Source organism: Anser anser, assembly GCF_964211835.1.
Source record: "Anser anser genome assembly, contig: HAP1_SCAFFOLD_34, whole genome shotgun sequence".
Lineage (NCBI taxonomy): Eukaryota > Metazoa > Chordata > Aves > Anseriformes > Anatidae > Anser > Anser anser.
Window position 1 is genome coordinate 178,193 of NW_028154129.1, and position 15,390 is coordinate 193,582.

At 47.5% G+C, this 15,390-nt stretch overlaps 1 long non-coding RNA gene across 2 annotated transcripts; it reads left to right on the forward strand.

Annotated features, from left to right (window-relative positions):
• The first annotated feature begins 99 nt into the window (after positions 1–99).
• On the forward strand, positions 100–8,515 carry LOC310890742. 2 transcript variants are annotated; one of them, XR_014577290.1, is made up of 5 exons: positions 100–944; positions 1,682–1,744; positions 2,003–2,537; positions 2,888–4,553; positions 4,970–8,515. It is a non-coding gene; the product is annotated as an uncharacterized lncRNA (long non-coding RNA). The 2 variants fall into 2 exon arrangements; XR_014577291.1 differs by lacking the exons at positions 100–944; positions 1,682–1,744; positions 2,003–2,537 and having other exon boundaries at positions 2,544–4,553.
• Positions 8,516–15,390: the final 6,875 nt, after the last annotated feature.

The window sequence follows — 15,390 nt, forward strand, 5'->3', positions numbered from 1 at the left end:
CTCCTTTTCTTTCCTTTTGGAGAACAAAACAGGGTCACAGCATGGAGTTTAAATGGCTGCACGTGCAGCCTGGCAACCACTGTTGAAAGCCATATCTAACGATAGAGGGATCTAATATCACGTAAATGGATTAAAATTAAAACTACAGTTTTTACCCTGAAGGGTGAAAGGAGGGGCAAAATGCCATTGATTCTATGGTTGTTTCACTTGTGAGGAGTGTTGACAGGGTTTATTCTAAATACTTCTGAAAGTTCCTGAGCACTAAGAAGCCTGAGGATCTGTGGTCCTCAGTGAGTGCCTCTAAGCCTTAGTCTCATTAACTGTTTTCTGTTTTCAGAGGACGGTCTGAATTTTGGAATAAAAACACTTGAAGAAATCAAATTGCAGAAAATGAAGGAAAAAACTAAGAGACACGGTGGTGAGTTAATATTCCCTACTTTCTTACCCTCTTCACCTTCATCCTGTGTGATGATTTTTCTTTCAAAAAAAAATTCTTCCAGTAATACCGGGTAGCTGGCTATGCTTTGGTGAATCCAACTATTTGCCAAAGAAGTGAAATTTGATTGGCTTCAGAATGGCAGGTGATGGTGGCTGGGAGCTGCTTGAGGGATGGACTTCCATGTTTAGCTGGGGGCATCGAGCAACCTGATTCTCAGCCAGCTGGTATTCTAGATGGGAATTCCAAGGGCAACCAGAGGCAAATTAGTCACCTCTCTTATTTGCATGCTCTGGTCACTGTATGTTTGACAGTAATGAATAATTACAGTTTTTTGTTCTTCGTGATAGTTTTTTCTGTTTGGTAAACTTCCTTATGTTTTGCTTGCTCTGAGCAGAAGGTCCTTCAAGATCTTCTCTTCCTCCCGTCGATTCTATGATTTTTCCTGCTCCGGAAAAGGAAAATGTCCGGACAGTGGTGAGAACTGTGACACTGTCTACAGAGGAAGGTAATAATTCATGCTTTTGTTTTGATTTCATTACTCCTAAACTGGAAGGTTAAGCAAGAAGGAAGGCAATTCACCCCTGTTAGCCTCCTGGTGCTGCCGCCTTCTGTTCAAAACATGCTTTTATGCTGAAAGTCCCTGGTTGTACTGGAAAGCTTTGGTGCTCAGGTTAAGTGCAGTAGCAGGAGAAAGAAAAAAATGTGTCAGTATGCAAATAGGGGGATAACTGAAAAACAGGAGAGTAACGAGAAGAAAGAGCTCTAGAGGACAGTGCTATGTAAGAAGCAATTTCTGAAGCTTTAAAGAGGCTGACAGTGGCACGTGTGGACAGTAGTGCGATAGGAGTCTGTGTATAAATTATATTGTTTAGAGTTGTGCAAATTCCTTTGAAAGGGAAAGAAGTGAAGAAGTACTTTTACTCATAGACATTCACCTTAGAAAGGAATATTTCTCAGCATTGGTACCTAATAATATTCTGCTTGCTTATGCAGCTCTGTTCTGCACAAAGTATAGCTGTCAAGCAGACTCAGATTCATTCTCGACTACATTCAGCTGGAATTTGAGGCAAACACTGAGACTATGGATACTTTTTCTAAGTTAATTATAGTTGTAATATGAGTTTGTGTGGTTTAGCTGTCAAAACAGTGTCTTGCTGGGTTTTTTTGGACATGGGCTAACAGTATACTATTTCTATTGGCTACTGGTCTCTATGAAATAGAAAAATTTTACTTTTGTTTTAGGGGAGGAACCTGTGGTTCGACTAGATCTTGCTGAGAAACAAGGAAAACGGAAAGCCTCCGTGGGTAAGAACTTTTTATGAGCTGTTATTTAGGTGCCGCCTTCTCTATATGACTGCATCGAAGAGTATTTTTGACGTGTGAGAGGAAAATGCGTTGCAGTGGAGATCTGTGTTGACTGCAGAAATGGCAAAAAAACCATTTAGCAGCTGAAAGGCAATTTTATGAAAATATGCTTGAAAAATAGAAGCTTGTGGTTGACTGTTCTCAAATCTTCCTGCAAAGAAATGTTCTTAAAATATTCCTTGTTTTCTCTGTCTGAAGCTGATGTAAGCGCCCTTCCCGTGAAGCGCAGCCTTGCTGAAAGGCTGGGGAAGAAGGTGGAGGTTCCGGGAAATGCTGACAAAGCACCAAAGAGAGGTACAGCTACTAAACAGGCATCTGGATGTGATTCACGGGTTTTGTATTTAGGCTCTCTGTTTGTCCTTTTCCTGCGATGTTTCTTTTTGCATGTTGGCTGAGGTCTTAATCACCGGGATTCAAAGTTACCTTTCCTGCCTTGTTTTCGAATGTGAACACAAAGTTGACGTTTATGCAGCCTCCCTAATTTGGTCTTTTTCTGTTTTGCAGTTCAAGTTCCCAAGTCTGTGAAGGAGAGACTAGGATTACCTTCTCAACGGACTAGTACTGCGAAAGGTAACAACTGGCTATTAAATATACTTTCTCCTTCTTCCTTTCCGTGAACTTAGACCGTTTTCATACAGCCCTAAAAAGGAATTCAAATGAAAACAAAGAACTGGTTCCTCTCGCTCGAGTGCTGAAGCTCTTCTGACAGCCACTATCAGAAATCTGCCTCTAGGTGTGTGTTTATTTTCCGCTTGTGCCTTGTCAAGGTTTTAAGCTGCTTCTGTGAACCATCATATACAATTAGAATAGAGCCACTGCCGGGAGCAGGAATTTGAAATGCAGTCTGAAAAAGTAATCAAGTAAACTAGCATTTCTGTGTAGCAACTCTCTCTGGATAGGGCTGGTCTTCAAAATACAACAAGTGGCTCAGAGGAGGAGGAGAATGTTAGGCTATTGTCCTAAGATGGGTTATTGGGAACGCTCAGGCTTAGTTTTCCTTAGTACTGTGACAAATTTTGGAGACTTAAACTATTGTTGGACTCTCTTTAAATGCTGGTGCTTCTCATTTCTTGATGATGACAGGGAAGGCTGCTAAGCCAAAGGGAGAGATCCATGTGAAAACACTGGAGGAAATCCATCGTGAGAGAGCTCTTCGAGAAAGTCAAGCCAAAGCCCAGGCTGAATGGCATGGTAAAACCAAAGATCCCAGCGCAGGGGCAAAAATTGAGGGTGAGCCCAAGAAGCAGAGTGTGCTCACTCTTTCCGGGCCCAGCAAAGTGCAGTCGAAGGAGCCGGCAGGTAAAGCCAAGCCAGAAGGAGAAGTGCGTGTTAAAACCCTGGAAGAAATAAAGCGCGAGAAAGCTCTGCGGATGCAGCAGAGTGGAGGAAATGTGCCAGCTCCCCCAGCACAACCTGGACCTGCCCCAGCCGGGCAGAAATCGTTATGGAACACAAAGCTATCAGGTAATAAGATGCTTTAATACCTGCCCCGGTGAGGTGCTTCCCATATTGAGCAAGTTCCATTTGCTCAGGATCTGCTTTGCTTTTTCCTTCAATGCGGAGGATAAAAGAGTTTAAGGCTACAAAGTTCAAAGGCAAAGAAGGGCCAGAACGTGCAACCATGTCTGTTTTCGTTAATTACGTGATGGTATTCTGTATTTCCCACTAGAAAATTAACACATTGAGGGGCTTTTTAGTCTAATTTTGGTATTCTGTTTTTTTCTGCCATCTGTTTATGGTATGAAGTCCTCCCTGTGTTGAGTTCAAGTTCACCTTCCTCTTTGGCATGTGTTGCTTAGCTTGACACGTGTATGTGTTTGTAAAGCATGCATCAGCATCTTAATGTGGGGGGCCAGTTTCTGTCAAAAATGACAGAGGATCAAAGGCCTCGTTGTTAAGATTATATCAACTTTGTAAAATGAGATTGTGTGAGGGAGATAAGGAGGGCTTAAAGGCTGCATGCACTGCACATTGTAGCCTTTCTCTCTGTCTCACGGGACACGAGGAAATAAACACACAAAGAAAACAAGTACCCAGCTTTCTTTCGTTTCTTCTCCTGCCAGCCAGACGTTAGGTCAGGAATGGGAGACTAGAATATGACTCTACAAATTTGGATTTTGTAGAACAACTTAATAAATTTTGTGGGACATCACTGCAGGGGAGAGGAAGCTGGTACAACAGTTGCATACACTCTCTTGTCTTACTATACCTGCTGCTTTTCCTTTCCTAGAGGGAGCAAGACTTTAAATACAAAAGCTGTCAACATTTGTGAATCTTACTAGACTTCATACAACGTCTTAGAGTATTGCTTGCACTTGGGATCGCTCTGTGTCTGAGTTTCCCTCGTCCTGGATTATGATTTACTGTAGCCATTCACTTTCTTTGTTCCTTTGTATGGATTGTTGGTAGACGGAGTTTACTATGTGGAAGATATTGCTGAGAATCCAGGCAATGGCAGTGTAATTCTGCTGGCCAAATACAGTTAACTGTGTAGAAGGGCCGTGGAAATGAGGAAGAGAACGTGGATTTTTCATGAGGCAGAGCAAGACTGTATCAGTTCTCTCTTCCTTTTACTCTAGCCAACTTTAACATGTTTGCGAAGCCTTGGGATGGGAAAGTCGCTTCCCCCAAGAAGAAGGCACTGAAACGTAAGGCACCTGGCAGTTTTCCCTCTGCTGTAGCAGCTGTGAAACCACGGACTGCCTCCGATGCAGACACAATGGGACCTCCAGCCAAAAAAGCAGCTATGGTAAGGACAGGGGCTAATGCAGAAATGGATCCCTTGTAAAATTTATACCCTCCTCTAGGAGAAAAGATGGAAAACTCAAATGTTCTACAGGCCTTCTGTTTCCTTTTAAATCCAGTAGCTGCCTACAGAATTCTTGTAGTACCCTTCCATATTTATTAGATTAATGGCACTATTTACTTAGTCCTCTGTGATTCTGTGATTTCTCTGGTGTGGAGGATTTTGTCCATTAATGCTGTGTTCTTAAAAGACACAAGATCATTAGTAACCTCCAAGTGAATATTAACTTTCTTCAGGAGCACCTTGGTTTTGTATTTTGGCTAAGGCTCCGCAATGCCAGAGGAGAAGCAGCATGGAGGAAAAAGCTAGCAAGGAATCTTTTACCCATGAGTCCTAAACACTGTTTTGCTGCTTTCTAGGCTGTTCCAGCCACGCTGGAGCACGTCCCAGCCACCAGACTTGAAGAAAATCCCCAAAACAGGTGATGACCACAACTTGTTCTTTTTCTCAATCGGTGTATATCCCCAGTGAAACATAAGTTCTGTCACAGGTGGGGAAAAAAGGAGGGTTCTGAGATAATTAAAGCCCAAATCCATCAGAGGATAAGTCACTTATTTATCTTATAAGATAAATAAGTCACGTGAAATGACTTTCTAGCAGCTAGCAGGAATGCTTAATTAGACTTACTTTCTTTAAATGCTGCAAGTCGGTACAGCTTTCCAGTGACTTCTTGCTCTGTCTGAATACCTAAATGAGGATGAGGTGAAGTTCTTCTACTTCCTCGTGAGGTGATAAATGATGAGTAGTGTCCTCTGCCTTTTGGTCCTCAAGAATGCCACCCGAACAAACATACAAGGTGACAAGAGTGCAGGGAGAGCAGAGGGAAGTGATGGCTGCAGATCAGCTTCCTGTAGTGGGGAGCAAACTCTGCTGAGTGTGCCGTGGGAAAAATGACTAACTTAGTAAACAGATATTTGCAGATGGAGACTTCTTAACATTTTTACAGGAAAATTAAGCAAGGTGGCAAAGTGCCTCTTGCTACAAAAATTGAACCATCTCTGCTAGACTCCGGGTGCTCTGGCTTCACAGAGAAACCCCCAAACTGAAAAATGTACCTGCTAATATATTGGGCTCTAAATGTAGCCCTGGGTTAATTGAATAACAATCCCTGGGTAAGATTGAAGTGCAGGAGGGGTTGGCTACGGTTTTAAGAGCCGGTTTGCAGAAAAGGGATTTCCCATTAAGAAATGGCATATACTGATTGTTCTCTTCCTTGCTCTGCCAAGACCTGAAGCACATCTTGGAAGCCAGGCAGAATCCGTGGAGCCAATGGAGTTCTCAAGCTCGACTTCAGCTTCTTCCCAGCTAGAAGAAGCAAGGACACGCCGGCTGAGTTCCACAGGCAACGCGCCCGTATCTGTAGACGAGGATTTAGAGATGCTACTTTGGGAACTCTCAGACGGCATACTGGAAGCCGAGCTCGACTTGGACCCAGGGAAGGATGAGGATGACCTCCTCCTTGAGCTTTCCAAGATGATTGATGATTGAACTGCATAGTCCTATGGTATATTAAAAAAAAAAAAAAAAAAAGAAAAAAAAGAAAACAACTCTTCTTCTTGTTGGATACCCTGAGGTGATCCTTTTTCTAACTGAGGCTTTGCAATGAGACTTAAAGCACAGTTGGAACTGGTAGAAATTGGCAGGATCTGCACTCAGTTGTCCTAAGTTTTCCTGCTGGTCAGAGTTAAGGTCTTGTGCATGGTTCCGTAACTATAGGTGGCTACCTTTGATATCAAGAGGACAAAGCACTTGTTTCTTTTGGCACAGAAAGATGTCCATCGGCACGCTGTGGTGGCTGTGAATTGACGTAGTGATGGAGCGATGCTCTGAAGGCTTAAACGGAAAGCTTCTTCCTTCCGCCCCCCCTTGGCACAGCTCGATGTTGGGCACATTGTGAAGCCTGGGTGTTCTGATTTCTCGGACAGTTGATACCCAAATCCCGGAGTTACTATGTCAACTCTTGACTTTTATTTGTGTATGCCATTGTTTTGACTGTAATCTTTTCAGATGATGAAGCTGTAGGGGCGGGAGGGAGCAAAATAATTATTCTAGCGTTGTGGACCAAACATGCTGCCAGGAGTGGTGGTGGTGGGGTCAGCCCACCCGGCCTTACTTTCAATTATCAGGGATGATAAAATGGTGTGAAAAGCAGCAGCTCTGCGATACGGCTACGCTACCCCCACTCCCTTCTCTTGTGCTGTACCAAAGTTCCCCCAAGCTTTGGTTGGTGCTTTTTGCTGGTGACAGTAGGACTCCAGGGCGAGTAGTCGGGACTCTCCTGCAGTAACTGGGTCAATTAAGGGTTGGTTTAAGTGCCTCCTGGTTTTTAAAATTGCTCCCCTGAGCTGCTGGCTCTGCTGCCTGCTACAGCAAATGTTCGGGTGCCATCAGCGTCGCACTTGGGCGTGGGCACTGACCCTGCGGAGGAGAGCTGAGACTCGCGTGTATTGTGTACCCTGCCGCCAGTGATCGTTTTCCCCTAGCAGATCTATTTTGAATCATTTCCCTAAATTTTAGAGGAACTTTAGGCTCTTTGTGCTATGATTTGTGAAGCTGTAGGGGCCCTCAGGCATTTGCTGCTGGCAGAGGAAAACCGCTTGTCGAATTTGTTGTAAATACTTTCTGTTTGGACAACAACGCCTGTGTATGTGTGTGTGTGTGTGTGTGTGTGTGTGTGCACGCGTGCGTGCTTTGACGATCCCCTGCGACGCCCCAGCTCCGCGAGGGGAGCTTTGAAGCGGCTCTGGGAAAACCTCTGCGGAAGAAACCGCTGCTAGTGACTTGCGGAAAAGGGACTCCACAATCAGTGAGATTGTAAAGTAGGTATGTTTATTCAGCGCTGGGCAGCATGGGAGGTCGTGGGCATGAAGATTGATGACTCTTCCTCGTCACCGCTAGTTGACCTCTTGTCTTTGCACAGACTCAGTTGCTCCTTGGCTCTTGTCCATCTGCAAGACCAGTTTCTCCCAGTTTCTTAAGACAGGCTCACTCTCTTATTAGGAGACTGACCTTGGTAAGGGGCCCAAGGCTTCTTGCTTTAGTTAATTGGCACAATGCACCATAGTTAGCAAAGACACTAAGTAGCATCCTAGTTTAACGCTGTCAGCGCTCTATCTCTACTTGATAAGATTCTCCTAACTCCCTCTCTCACTGGAGCCCACGCAGCCCTCCGTCCTGCCGAAGGACTTCACGGGGACTTCTGCCGGCTCCGGGTGCCCGCACACAGACAGAAATGGCTTTGAGAGAAAACAATCAGGAGGAGGAGAGCTCAGAGACTGCGGCCGGCTTCGGCCACCTTCCCCTCGCTTTCCCTCTCCGTGTTCAAACCGAGCACTGTTCTGCCGTCAACCTTCGCTGCCTCTGCCCGCGGCGCCGGGCTTTCGCGGGTGCCATTGCTCCTCTACATATTTTATCCTTCCTTTTGTAAGGAATGGTCCAGCAATTCGTGTCACTAAGGGATTTGAAGGGTTACCATCGAGGCCCGGGTCTAGGTGATAAGAGAACAAAGGGGTTTTTAGGGAAAAGTGCTGACTACTGCAGGGGATGTTGCTAGAGTTTCTGAAATCCGGCGCAGAGGCTCCCAAACGAGGAGGAAGGGGGAGCTGAAGGACAATTGAAGGACAAAAGCCTGAGAGGAAGACAACCAGCATTCAGCCCGAGCAAGCCCCGAGAGACCACCAGAGACCGGTACGCAGGCGCCCCTGGGAGGGGTTTCGGATTCCGGAAACCAATTCTAATAACCCTGCCTCTTCTCGAAGTAGTAATGAATATGTATTAGCCTGGGAGCATCAAAACCAGCCGCCTTACGTAACAGGCGTGCGTCCTGGGGGAGCAGAGACTCCCGGCGCACCCAGCGCTGCTTGCTTGCCTCTATTCGTTTAATAAATTGTAAACTTTGATTGTAATCCTATTTGGATTTATAACAGCCATTTATAACACTTTTTATATTTGTATTTTATTTAAGGCTGTCTTGCCCCCCTCCCCCCCCAGCCTCGCTGCTCGCCAATAAAGCTGGCACAGGGGCTAAGGGATTTGAAGGGCCTGCTTGTACACCTAAGGGATTTGAGGGCCTGCTTGTACACCTTTGGGGACTGCCTCTTTTGGGGGGGGGGTGTTAGGAGCTGCTTGTATACTTTTTTAGGCATTCCTCTGAGAGGGGGTTGGGAGCTTCGTGTATACTGGGGGGGGAGGGCCTCCCTCGAGGTGGAAGCTGGGGGGGTTGGAGCGTTTCTACACTGTAGGGGCCTGCCTGTACACTTTTGGGGCCTGCCTTGGAGGGGTTGGGAACTGCTTGTACACCTTTGGGGCCTGCGTCTGCGCGGGGCGGGGGGGGTTAGGGGGTTGGAGCTGGTTTTAACCTTTTGGGCTTGCATCTGGAGGGGCTTGGGGCCTGCCTTTGGGGGGGTGGTTGTGAGCTGCTTGTATACTGTAGGGGCCTGCTTGTACACCTTTGGGGCCTGCGTCTGGGGGGGGGGTGGGAGTTGCTTGTACACTGTTAGGGCCTGCCTTGGGGGAGGGGTTGGGGCATGTGCCTTGGGGGCATGGGGTTGGGAGCTGCTTCTACGCTGTAGGGGTCTGGGTCTTGGGGGGTTGGGGCTGTTTGTACACCTTTGGGGCGTGCCTCTGGGGAGGATGGGGAGTTGCTTGTACACCTTTGGGGCCTGTGTCTGGGGGGGGGTTGGGGCCTGTGCCGGGGGGGTTGGGAGCTGCTTGTACGCTCTAGGGTCCTCTGGCAGGCTTTGGGGCCTCCCTTTGAGGGGGGCAGTTGGGAGCTGGTTGTACACCTTTGGGGCCTGAGTCTGGGGTGTGGGGGCTGGGGCTGAGGCCTGGGGCCTGGGGCATGCATCTGGGTGGTGGGGGGGGGGGGGGTCCAGTTCATGGGGGGGGGTGGGTTGGGAGCTGCTTGTGGACAGTTGGGGTCTGCATCCGGGTGTGGCTGGGGCCTGCTTGTAGACTTCTGCAGCCTGTGTCTGGTGTTTGGGGGCTTTTCTGTAGTGTTTGGGGATTGCATTTTGGCTTTGGGATGTGTCTAGAGCTTCTGGGGCCTAGCTGTAGTGCTTGGGGCCTGCGTCTGGGGCTTTTCTGTAGCATTTTGGTAGCGTGTTTGTGATTTGGGGTCTGTATCCAGGGTTTTGCCTTTTTTGTAGTTTTCAGCTTTGTGTCTGTTTCTTTGTTGGTTGCCTGGGGTTTGGGGTTTGGATCATTAGTCAGTGTCATTAGCGTCGGGGGGTTGATATGAAGGGTTAGGGTTGTGGTTAGAGTTGTTACGGTTAAAGAGAATAAGGATTTTAGGGTAAGGGGATCAAGGTTGTGGGAATAAAAATGTTTTTGCACAGAGTTACATCGTTTAGAGGGAAGGAAGGTGGTATTGATATATGCTTGCAGTGATAAGAAAGCTTAACAGACAACCTTGTAAAATGCAGACAACCAGAATCCTTAGAGCAATTGGGTGGAAATCACGGTGTAAGAAACATTACCACCTCAAAGAGGAAAACAGTCAAGAAAAAAATAAAATTGACTAGTAACAGGCCAGCAGCTGTGTATTTTCTGTGAAGCACTGGATAGATCGTGAACATGGATTACTCAGTCAATGGGGAAACTGGGGAGGGTCCTGGTCACCGAGAGGAAAAAAAAAATTATATAAACTGTGTTATGGAACTAGTAGGTGGCTTGTGGGACGCCTGCCATTGCAATCGTGAATAAAAATGCTACCTCACTGAGATACTTGCCTGAGCCTATGGTATTGGTTACAGAGTGTTTCTAATAAGGTGTTAGGGTTTTAAGGTTTCAGGGCTAAGGCACTAGGGTTGGGTTTCAGGGTTAGGGTTTCCAGGGTTTAGGGTTAGGATTTTAAGGTTGTTAGGGTTGGAGTTATAAGGGTTAGGGTTTGGGGGTTAGTGTGTTAAGGTTTTAAAGTATTTTGTGGTTTTAGTGTTGATAGGGTTTTTAGGGTTAGGGTCTTAGGGTTTTAGTTATGGTCAGGTATTTAGGGTTAGGGTTTTAAGGTCTTATTTTTTTTTTTTTAAGGTTAGGGTCTCCAGCGGTAGGGCTTTGAGAATCTTTACGTTTTGGGTTAGGGTTTAGAGGGTCTTAATTTTTAGGGTTAGGGCTTTTAGGCGTAGGTCTAGTGTGGTAAATTTTATCGGGTTAGGACTGTAAGGGTTTTTAGGGTTAGGGTTTCTAGGGTTTGTTGGGGTAGGGGTTAGGGTTAGATCCGTGGGAGCCGTAGTGTTAGGGGTCAGGGTTCTTAGGGGTAAGGCCCAATATTAGGGTGGAAGGCCAAACTAAGGGGGGAGCCCCCCCCAAAATTGAAGGGTCGAAGCCCCAATTTAGGGGAAGAAACGTCAAAATTGTGGGGTCCCCCAAAATTGGGCGGAAGAGCTCTTAATATTGGGGGAAACCCAAAAAAGGAGGGTGGGGGACTCAAAAATTGGGGGGACCCCCCCAAATTGGTTGTGTCCCCCCCAAAATTGGTTGTGTCCCCCCCAATTAGGGGAGGAACCCCCAAAATTGGGTGGGCGAACCCCCATATTGGGGGGGCAGAACACTTAAATGGAAGTGTGAAATTCCAGAATTGAATGTGGACCCCCCAGAACAGTCTTCAGGGGTTTAGTGTGGTAAATTTTATCGGGTTAGGGCTGTAAGGGTTTTTAGGGTTAGGGTTTCTAGGGTTAGTTGGGGTAGGGGTTAGGGTTAGATCTGTGGTTGCCATAGCGTTAGGGGTCAAGGTTCTTAGGGGTTAGGCCTAATATTAGGGCGGAAGGCCAAAATAAGAGGGTGGGAGCCCCCCCCAAAATTGAAGGGTTGAAGCCCCAAGTTAGGGGAAGGAACGTCAAAATTGTGGGGTCCCCCAAAATTGGGCGGAAGAACTTTTAATATTAGGGGGGAACCCAAAAAAGGAGGGTGGGGGACTCTAAAATCGGTTGTGTCCCCCCCAAATTAGGGGAGGAACCCCCAAAATTGGGTGGGCGAACCCCCAAATTGGGGGGAAGAAGACTTAAATGGAAGTGTGAAATTCCAGAATTGGATGTGGACCCCCCAGAACAGTCTTCAGGGGTTTAGTGTGGTAAATTTTATCGGGTTAGGGCTGTAAGGGTTTTTAGGGTTAGGGTTTCTAGGGTTTGTTGGGGTAGGGGTTAGGGTTAGATCCGTGGTTGCCATAGGGTTAGGGGTCAAGGTTCTTAGGGATTAGGCCTAATATTAGGGCGGAAGGCCAAAATAAGAGGGGAGGAGCCCACCCAAAATTGAAGGGTTGAAGCCCAAAGTTAGGGGAAGGAACGTCAAAATTGTGGGGTCCCCCAAAATTGAGCAGAAGAGCTCTTAATATTGGGGGAAACCCAAAAAAGGAGGGTGGGGGACTCTAAAATTGGTTGTGTCCCCCCCAAAATTGGTTGTGTCCCCCCCAAAATTGGTTGTGTCCCCCCCAATTAGGGGAGGAACCCCCAAAATTGGGTGGGCGAACCCCCATATTGGGGGGGAAGAACACTTAAATGGAAGTGTGAAATTCCAGAATTGAATGTGGACCCCCCAGAACAGTCTTCAGGGGTTTAGTGTGGTAAATTTTATCGGGTTAGGGCTGCAAGGGTTTTTAGGGTTAGGGTTTCTAGGGTTTGTTGGGGTAGGGGTTAGGGTTAGATCCGTGGTTGCCATAGGCTTAGGGGTCAAGGTTCTTAGGGGTTAGGCCTAATATTAGGGCGGAAGGCCAAAATAAGAGGGGGGGAGCCCCCCCCAAAATCGAAGGGTTGAAGCCCAAAGTTAGGGGAAGGAACGGCCAAATTGTGGGGTCCCCCAAAATTGGGCGGAAGAACTCTTTAATATTAGGGGGGAACCCAAAAAAGGAGGGTGGGGGACTCTACAATTGGGGGGGACCCCCAAAATTGGTCGGGTCCCCCCAAATTAGGGGAGGAACCCCCAAAATTGGGTGGGTGAACCCCCAAATTGGGGGGAAGAAGACTTAAATGGAAGTGTGAAATTCCAGAATTGAATGTGGACCCCCCCCAGACCTGGGGAGGAATCCCCAAACTTGGGGGGGATCCCCAAAATTGGGGTTAACGCCCCAGATCCCGGGGAGCTAAGCCCCAAATTAAGGGAAGGAACCTCAAACATGTGGTGAGAACCCCAACATTGGGGGAAAGAACCTTAATATTAGGGTGGCAGGCCAAGAAAGGATGGTGGGGGCCTCCAAAATTGTGGGGGGCTTGGAATTGGGGGGAATCCCCAAAATGGAGGGGGAACCCCAAAAGTGGGGGGGGGCGAAGCACCAAATTAGGGGAAGGAACCCCAAAATTGCGGGGAAGAACTCTGAAATGGAGAGCTGAAAACCCGAAATTGAGGGGAAACCCCCCAAAACGGCGGGAAAACCCTCCATAAACACGAAACCGGTAATGTAACAGAGCAAAAAATGGCGTCCTACGGCAAGGTGCGAGGCTCAATTTTCTGGGGAGTGCTGGGAAATGTAGTTCTTGGCCACCGGGTTTCCGGGAGTCCATATTGTTTTCCCAGAGCATGCCGGGAGATGTAGTTCTCGGACACTGGGCTTCCGGGAGGCCATGTTGGTTTCCCATCTTTGCTAGACTCCGGGTGCTCTGGCTTCACAGAGAAACCCCCAAACTGAAAAATGTACCTGCTAATATATTGGGCTCTAAATGTAGCCCTGGGTTAATTGAATAACAATCCCTGGGTAAGATTGAAGTGCAGGAGGGGTTGGCTACGGTTTTAAGAGCCGGTTTGCAGAAAAGGGATTTCCCGTTAAGAAATGGCATATACTGATTGTTCTCTTCCTTGCTCTGCCAAGACCTGAAGCACATCTTGGAAGCCAGGCAGAATCCGTGGAGCCAATGGAGTTCTCAAGCTCGACTTCAGCTTCTTCCCAGCTAGAAGAAGCAAGGACACGCCGGCTGAGTTCCACAGGCAACGCGCCCGTATCTGTAGACGAGGATTTAGAGATGCTACTTTGGGAACTCTCAGACGGCATACTGGAAGCCGAGCTCGACTTGGACCCAGGGAAGGATGAGGATGACCTCCTCCTTGAGCTTTCCAAGATGATTGATGATTGAACTGCATAGTCCTATGGTATATTAAAAAAAAAAAAAAAAAAGAAAAAAAAGAAAACAACTCTTCTTCTTGTTGGATACCCTGAGGTGATCCTTTTTCTAACTGAGGCTTTGCAATGAGACTTAAAGCACAGTTGGAACTGGTAGAAATTGGCAGGATCTGCACTCAGTTGTCCTAAGTTTTCCTGCTGGTCAGAGTTAAGGTCTTGTGCATGGTTCCGTAACTATAGGTGGCTACCTTTGATATCAAGAGGACAAAGCACTTGTTTCTTTTGGCACAGAAAGATGTCCATCGGCACGCTGTGGTGGCTGTGAATTGACGTAGTGATGGAGCGATGCCCTGAAGGCTTAAACGGAAAGCTTCTTCCTTCCGCCCCCCTTGGCACAGCTCGATGTTGGGCACATTGTGAAGCCTGGGTGTTCTGATTTCTCGGACAGTTGATACCCAAATCCCGGAGTTACTATGTCAACTCTTGACTTTTATTTGTGTATGCCATTGTTTTGACTGTAATCTTTTCAGATGATGAAGCTGTAGGGGCGGGAGGGAGCAAAATAATTATTCTAGCGTTGTGGACCAAACATGCTGCCAGGAGTGGTGGTGGTGGGGTCAGCCCACCCGGCCTTACTTTCAATTATCGGGGATGATAAAATGGTGTGAAAAGCAGCAGCTCTGCGATACGGCTACGCTACCCCCACTCCCTTCTCTTGTGCTGTACCAAAGTTCCCCCAAGCTTTGGTTGGTGCTTTTTGCTGGTGACAGTAGGACTCCAGGGCGAGTAGTCGGGACTCTCCTGCAGTAACTGGGTCAATTAAGGGTTGGTTTAAGTGCCTCCTGGTTTTTAAAATTGCTCCCCTGAGCTGCTGGCTCTGCTGCCTGCTACAGCAAATGTTCGGGTGCCATCAGCGTCGCACTTGGGCGTGGGCACTGACCCTGCAGAGGAGAGCTGAGACTCGCGTGTATTGTGTACCCTGCCGCCAGTGATCGTTTTCCCCTAGCAGATCTATTTTGAATCATTTCCCTAAATTTTAGAGGAACTTTAGGCTCTTTGTGCTATGATTTGTGAAGCTGTAGGGGCCCTCAGGCATTTGCTGCTGGCAGAGGAAAACCGCTTGTCGAATTTGTTGTAAATACTTTCTGTTTGGACAACAACGCCTGTGTGTGTGTGTGTGTGTGTGTGTGTGTGTGTGTGTGCACGCGTGCGTGCTTTGACGATCCCCTGCGACGCCCCAGCTCCGCGAGGGGAGCTTTGAAGCGGCTCTGGGAAAACCTCTGCGGAAGAAACCGCTGCTAGTGACTTGCGGAAAAGGGACTCCACAATCAGTGAGATTGTAAAGTAGGTATGTTTATTCAGCGCTGGGCAGCATGGGAGGTCGTGGGCATGAAGATTGATGACTCTTCCTCGTCACCGCTAGTTGACCTCTTGTCTTTGCACAGACTCAGTTGCTCCTTGGCTCTTGTCCATCTGCAAGACCAGTTTCTCCCAGTTTCTTAAGACAGGCTCACTCTCTTATTAGGAGACTGACCTTGGTAAGGGGCCCAAGGCTTCTTGCTTTAGTTAATTGGCACAATGCACCATAGTTAGCAAAGACACTAAGTAGCATCCTAGTTTAACGCTGTCAGCGCTCTATCTCTACTTGATAAGATTCTCCTAACTCCCTCTCTCACTGGAGCCCACGCAGCCCTCCGTCCTGCCGAAGGACTTCACGGGGACTTCTGCCGGCTCCGG